Source organism: Mus caroli, unplaced genomic scaffold (genome assembly GCF_978045245.1).
Source record: "Mus caroli unplaced genomic scaffold, Mus_caroli_1 scaffold_15, whole genome shotgun sequence".
Lineage (NCBI taxonomy): Eukaryota > Metazoa > Chordata > Mammalia > Rodentia > Muridae > Mus > Mus caroli.
Genome location: NW_028227270.1, coordinates 98181857 through 98189291, shown reverse-complemented (window position 1 = coordinate 98189291; position 7435 = coordinate 98181857). Strand labels below are relative to the sequence as shown.

Here is a 7435-nt window from a genome sequence, read left to right as displayed (position 1 = left end):
ATGTTAGTTCACAACCTCCCATAACTCTACTTTCAGAGGATCCCATGCTTTCTTCCAGCTTCTGTGTGGGAAGATGCCCTTCCAGGCTTCAGAAAGAGTAACTTGGACAGCAATCCAGGCACAAAATCTTGACTTACAATCTGTCCTGCCTGAAAAAATATGCCAAGGCAATGGTGGTAGAAATTTATGAAAATAATCAAAATGTGCCTAGGTTACCTTAAGGACAGATTTTTTTCACTAGATTTACTAGAGAGTCCACATAACTAAGTTAAGCCCAAAAAGAAAAAAGTACCAATAAAATGACTCCTAATGATATTCTTCTATACTCATACATTAATCATCATAAAGGCTTCTCCCAGCAGCAGATAAAAACACACAGCCTGATTTTAGGCAGAAAGTGAGTCTAAATGGGGGGTCTCTGTTAAATTCCTCACACCAGAACAAGTGAATCACTTGAAAGAGGAGGCAGAAACATCTTAAGAGCCAGAGAGGATGAAGGTCACCAGGGAAACAAGGGCTTCTGTAACAGCTAAGCAAGGTGCATTTGAACTCACAGAGACTGAAGGACCAAGCCCAGGGCCTAAATGAGTATCCAAGAGATCCTCTGGAGATATGGAAAGCTCAGTTCACAGAACTTGGTTAGTTGTTCATTTTCTCACCTCACACCCTTCCTCTCAAAATAATTAAACCCTAATTAAGCTGGAAATAACTTCTGAGCCAAACAGATGCTGTACTGTGGGAGAGAGAAGAGCTGTAGTTTAGGGACTGACACCCTGCAGTGACCTTCCTTCCCCCTGACACTGTAACAACATGAAACCTGAAGTCTGCAGTACCTGATGGCAGCCAAGAGCCCCACAGATCCAAACACTACAAATATGACCTGGCAAATGTCACCTTCCCAGAGCTGCTCCAGAGCCTGTCTGCAGCACAGAGGTTCAGGTGAGTACATGGAGGTAAGATGTTAGATGCCCTCAGCTGTGTCATGAAGAGATGCATTAAAGCTGAAGTCTCTCTCTGATTAAGACAGGGAGTAGTTGAAAGACTCTGTGAGCCTTGTGCCCTCCATTTTCCTTCTCCAGAAAGATCAAAGGAGATGAGTTCTAGGGGACACAGAAATGGGACAGACATGCTGAGGCATTGCTATCCATCTTCAGAATGGAATTAAGACAGAGCTTCAGGTGGGTCTTTATCTCCTGACCTTTATTAAAGGAATCAGTATGATATACAAGATTTTCATATGCCTGTCATAAATTTGAGACAGTAATGAAATGTTCCAGGAACATCAGCACTAGAGAGACTGAGGCAAAAATAATTGTTTTTACATGATTTACAGAGGTAGGCTTTTTCTCAAAAAAATGAATAAATAAAGATAAAAAATACAAAAATAATTCTTTTAGGTTCATGTTTGTCAGTATTGTGACTCCAACAGACTCACTGGTGTTTGTAAAGTTTGTGTTTTTCATTTCTAATGCAATTCCACTTTTTAAGTATTGACACATGTTTTCTTTTACAATAGCTTTATAATTCCTCATTCAAAGGTTTTCCTTCTGGATTTATCCTTATAGTCTCTTGATTCTATCACCTAATATTATACATACTTATCTCAACCTCAGTCATTTTATGCCTGGTGCATGTGGAGAATTATAAACCACAGAGTGTAGTAGTTATCAAGACCATCTTGAGAATTCCTGCTGTAAGGATCCAGGCTGTGAACTAGTACATCTGGAAACAACTCATCTTAACTTTGTCCCAGAACTAAGCAGCAAATAGCCACAATCTTTTTGGTTTGTTTGATTGTTTTCTGGCTTGCTTTTAGAAATTCGGGATAGATAGATAGATAGATAGATAGATAGATAGATAGATAGATAGATGATAGATAGAGCCTACCTCAGATTTTGGAGGTGGTGTTAAACCCACCATAGGAACATTTATCTATCTAAACACAAAGTCCATCCTGTCTTTTAAATTAATTTCCTTTAGCATTTCCCAAATAATGTGGATGATGAGTGGCCTCTCTCTCCTTTGACAGTCTACTTCACTAGAAATGAGTCACTTGTCAGAAGGCCCAGAGGCTGGTCTCAAATATGATTTAAAGTCTGGAAACAGGTATAGACAACTTGAAATAGAGGATGCCCTTGGGAAGATGTTATTAAACAAACAGAAAAAAGTTAGACATTTCCATCAGGTCTTGGGGTTATCTATTGCAGCAATTTTTACAGATTCCAGTCTTTAAATGAACAACAGTTAATGTTCATTCTAAAAATCAATAATTATTTTATTAGCTTCTTATTAAGGTCTGGAGCATACTTTATTTTATGCAGATATTCAGAATGGTATTGTGACTTCTAAAATTCACTGATATGGGCGTCAATTACCCATTTGTTGGATGATCAGTTGAAAAGGAATAACTGGCATTTCTAGAGTCATGAAGCCACCTGGAACAAATCTAGCAAAAAGGCTGGGTTCCTACAGGTCACATATTTAATCAGAAGAATAAAGACATTTAAGACAATCCTGTGATATTAGCAGGAGGAAAAACAGGGAACAGAAGCATTCTAAGTACTAAGGACACACGAAACCATGGAGCCACTGAAGCATCCAGATTCCTCTTATTCTAGAAAAAGTGCCCAAACCTTACCTTACCATAAGTCCTTGGGAAATGAGAATGGGGCTTTTAAACATTAATAGTAACATCCTGCATAGGTCTAAGTCCTGGAATCAGCTTGGACTGATGTAGAATAAAGCAGCCTGCCTGACAAACAGGCTGGAAAAGAAAAGGTAGAAGGAGACAAACTGACTTAACTGCTGCTCACAAGGTCTCATAGAGGCAAATGACACCATGACCTCTTAGATCAGAGAGTCCCTGCTCACAACTGTGTGCCCCAACCTACTGTATGCTACTGCATACAGACATATTGAGAGGTCATAACTCAAAAACTTCACTGATCTCAGGCCAACACCTAACAACTCATTACTCCCCTTCTTCCTCTCTCTCATCAGCAACCGTTAGTACTAGGCTGTTCTGTGCTCCATTAGATATGCTGATATCCCACCTTGGGGTCACAGATGATCTGAGTCATCCAAAGGGATAACAGACCCCGGGTACACACTCTCCTAGGGAGCATCCCAGGGTTCTACAGGGCACTGCTCCTGGCTGCAACCTGGTAGTTACATGACTTTTTCACACAAGAGTATTTTTCAGGACATCTTTTGGTAATTCTCTGGGGGCTTTATCTGAAAATGTTATACAGTTTGACTCCACACTAAGGACTATCTAGTAGACATTCATGCAAATGGAAATCACATAATGGTCACTATGAAAACTTAACATATTAAGATGTAGAAATTGAAGTTATAAAGCTTTGCTGTCAAATGCAGTTCTAGGAATTGTTGTATTATTCAAGATGCAGATAAGAAAGGAATATCAAATAAAGGAGGAGAGAAGGTAAAGTAACTAAATGTGAGAGATGCTGCAGGTGTTGACCCGCAAGGTTTCTCAGTTTCTACATATGATGTGGGGAAGGCAGACAGGGTCAGTTCAAGCCTTGGGCTTTGGGAATCAGCTGGGGAAATATGAATGAGTGGAATGAAAATCAGAGGAAGAATTTTGGTTAGGGGAATTTGGAATTCAATTTAACAATGCTGAGTGACAACAAGGGTAATGCTTGCATACATACATACGTACATACAGACAGACAGACAGACAGACAGACAGATACACATACACACACACACACATGCAAACTTGAAATAGTCAATTATAGTGCAAAGCTCAAAAACATTCTCCTTTAAATTTTTGCTTTGAATACCAGTTACCAATATCACCTGTCATAGCACACAAAATGTCCCAGAGGCCAAAGGAAACTGGAAAAATTTCAGGAATGTAATCTGCAACATTACCTGTGTCTATGGCTGCTTCATGAACCTCAGAAAACACTATTGCAAAATGTGCTGTTCGGATCCATGGCTAGGAGTACTGAGGCATTCTTCAAAAATTGTTTGCATCCTGGATACAAGTTTTTCTACCTAGGAAGGAAGAAATGGTTTTGAAGTATATTAAGGAAATCACTTTCCTCTTGATAACTGTGATTGGCACTCTGGGGAACGTGTCTGTTTCTGTGAATTATATGTTCAATTGGTGGAGAGGTCCTGAGAAGAAACCCATATACCTTATTCTGATCCACCTGGCTTTTACAAACATCCTAATCCTTCTTACAAAAGGACTGCCAAAGACAGTAGCAGCTTTTGGTTTGAGAAACTTCCTAGATGACATAGGCTGTAAGATAATTGTTTACTTGACAAGGGTAGCCCGGGGCCTCTCCATCTGCACCAGCAGTCTCCTCACTGTGGTCCAGGCCATCATCATCAGTCCCAGAGCATCTGGGTGGAGGAAGCTCAAGCCAAAGTCTGCATGGCACATCCTTTTATTCTTCCTATACTTTTGGATACTCAATGGTTTAATAAGTATGAACCTAATCCATTCCATCACAAGTACAGGTCTGAATATATCACAATTGAAGAATAGTGACAGCTATTGCTATTTTATGCTAGAAAGTCAGGAAATAAAATGGATTTTTCTCCCTCTCATGGTCCTGAGAGATGCAGTGTTTCAGGGTGCCATGGGAGGGGCCAGTGGCTACATGGTATTTCTTCTCCACAAGCATCACCAGCATGTCCTCTACCTTCAGAACTCCAAACTTCTCTACAGAACTCCTCCTGAGCTGAGAGCTGCCCAGAGTGTCCTCCTTCTGATGCTCTGTTTTGTTTTCTTCTACTGGACAGATTGTGTCTTTTCTGTAATTATAAGCATCTCTTCAAGAGACAATACATTGATGGCAAATACTGGGGAATTTCTTACCCTGGGTTATGCAACTTTTGGCCCCCTGGTGCTGATTCACAAGGATGGGTTTCTTGTTGAATGCTGGCATGCTCAGTGGGAGAAATTGAGAAAATGTCACTCTCATTTATATGTCCAATAGGTGTCAAAGAGATCTCAGTTCTCCAATATTGTGGGTAAGACAAAATTCCCCAAAGCAGTTTAAGCATGTGATTGTTCTCAGACAGACTTACAGGTGACTCAGAGCCTTGAAGTAAGACAGAGAAAGACCTTAGCAGATTACACTGATATAGATATTTCCTTCTCCACTTTCCACTCCTGCAGGGACTTTTACAAACTCTTCTATGCTTGTATTAATTTACTTGAATGAATATTTTGTCTCCATTAGTGACTGTGCAACATATTCATGTCCTGTGGCTAAAGAGACTGGAGAGAACACCAAACATCCAGTTGCTGACTGGAGTTAGGAAGATTGTTCTGAACCAATGTATTGTTTCTAGAAGTTGAACCTGGCTTCTCTGAAAGTTCAGACCATGTTCTTAGGTGCTGAGCCATTTCTCCAGTACTAAGAAAATAGGTCTAGCAAAGAGTTGTGGAACTGATTTTATGACCACCATGACTGGAAAAATGCAGATGAATATTGTAAATTTTAGCAAAATTCATAGTGTTGTAATCATGTTAGTTTAAGAAATGCTATATTTTGTACTTGATGATGTGCTTTCTAAATATTAATGCACAAGGATATTTTTGACTACTTTAAAATGTCTAAGTATCTATCCAAGGAAATATTTTACAGAATTATGAAAACATGACATGTAATGTGTGTTCAGTCAATAGGCGCCCATTGTACCAGTCACAGAACTTAAATGCCCTGAGTCATTTCTTTGGTTCTATATCCCTGAAAGTTCTCTGTAGGTATAAACACTGGAGATATCAGATAAAGTAGATAATGAATATTTATTTTATACTTGTTTATAGTTTCTATGCTGATTTTAAAATGTGGATTTTTCTTTTTTCAAAATGAATTAATATGCAGAAATATACAAAATAAATTTTAAATTTAATTTAAAATTAAAAATGATAGACAGGAGATGTATAATTGTTGATACAGCATGAACAAGTATGGTCTGGACTCTGAGTGGCACATATGGCTGATATTTTTAATTTCTCTGTAAAGTCAGTGCAGATTGGAAAACAATAAAATACAATCTTGATCAGAACATAAATTTATATTTTTAATACATAATAAAAATAGTAACAAATCTAAATATATAGGGGATAGTGATGACAATCTGTAAATGGAATTAAAAGTATGCCCTTCAGATACCTCACCAAAGATTTGACAATTCAATTAGTATAAACATCACCTCAGATTTCATCATTTCTTTATCTTGAATGCATGGAGCTGTGAGATATTATGCTAAATATACCAAGTCAACTGCATGTAGAAAAAGACCACATGAATTTACTAAGTGGAATCTAAATATAGAAGAGTATAGAACTTCAGTGCGTAATATACAGCATACAGTCTTAAGAAACTACTTCCATTTGTGAATCCTACTTTTGGCTAGTTCCCCATATAATCAGAAATATGAAGCTGTGGCCACTCAGAGCTTGACAACTTTCACCTTCAAATTGTTCCTGTCATCTTCTTATCCTAAGACTTTTCCTAAGACATTAAACACATCTGTTCAACCCATATATAGTAAAAAGTGTGCAAAGAAATGATTCCACCTAAATTGAGTTGAGTGAGCCAGTGTACATGAATCACCTGGGCACATCATCATTATAGGAGCATAGCAGACACAAATGCAGATGCATCACCAGCACATCTGGATCTAATGTGGTGACAACCCCAAAAATTCTGTACAAGGAAACATCCCAACCCTGTATAAAGCTATTACATCCCTTGTGTCTCCCCAAGATTATATGCAGCTGTGGCAGCAAGATATGAGACTAGAATCTCAGGTGCAGATGTGAAAACAGGCTCCAGGCCCCATCCACAACACACACACACACACACACACACACACACACACACACACACACTGGGCTTTAACTATTTCGTTGTCCCATAGGACAACGAAACATAGGACTAGTCCCATAGGACAAACTATTTCTCCATTCTGTTTATTTCAAATTGTGACTATAAGCAGTTTTGTGACTGTATTTTGTGGGACATATAGTCACTGCTTCATGGTGACAAATGGCCATGTCACTCTTGATGAATAGATTCACCACAATGTCCAATACTCCTCTGGTTCATACATTCTCTCCACTCTTTCCAAAATGCTCTCTTAATATTTTTAGATGCTGAATCCCAAGACCAAGTAGACCTCCAAGCTGATTCATAGTTGGGAAATAAGGGTTAAGGAGGAAACTGGAAACTAAGAAACGAGTTGGACTTTTATGTCGTTGGTTTTTTTTTTTTTTTTTTTTTGGTTGTTTGTATTGTCAGTTCACATGTTTCTTTTGAACAGTTAAACCCTAATGACTTCTAGGACAACTTCTTATTATCACTTCAAATGTGATAATCAAGAATGAAGCATATTCACCACCATGTTCTGCACAATTGTAGTCATTTTTCCCATTTATTTA

At 38.5% G+C, this 7435-nt stretch overlaps 1 pseudogene; it reads left to right on the top strand.

The window, feature by feature from the left end:
• The first annotated feature begins 3982 nt into the window (after positions 1 to 3982).
• On the top strand, positions 3983 to 6824 carry LOC110288507 (vomeronasal type-1 receptor 4-like; annotated as a pseudogene).
• The last annotated feature ends 611 nt before the right edge of the window (positions 6825 to 7435 follow it).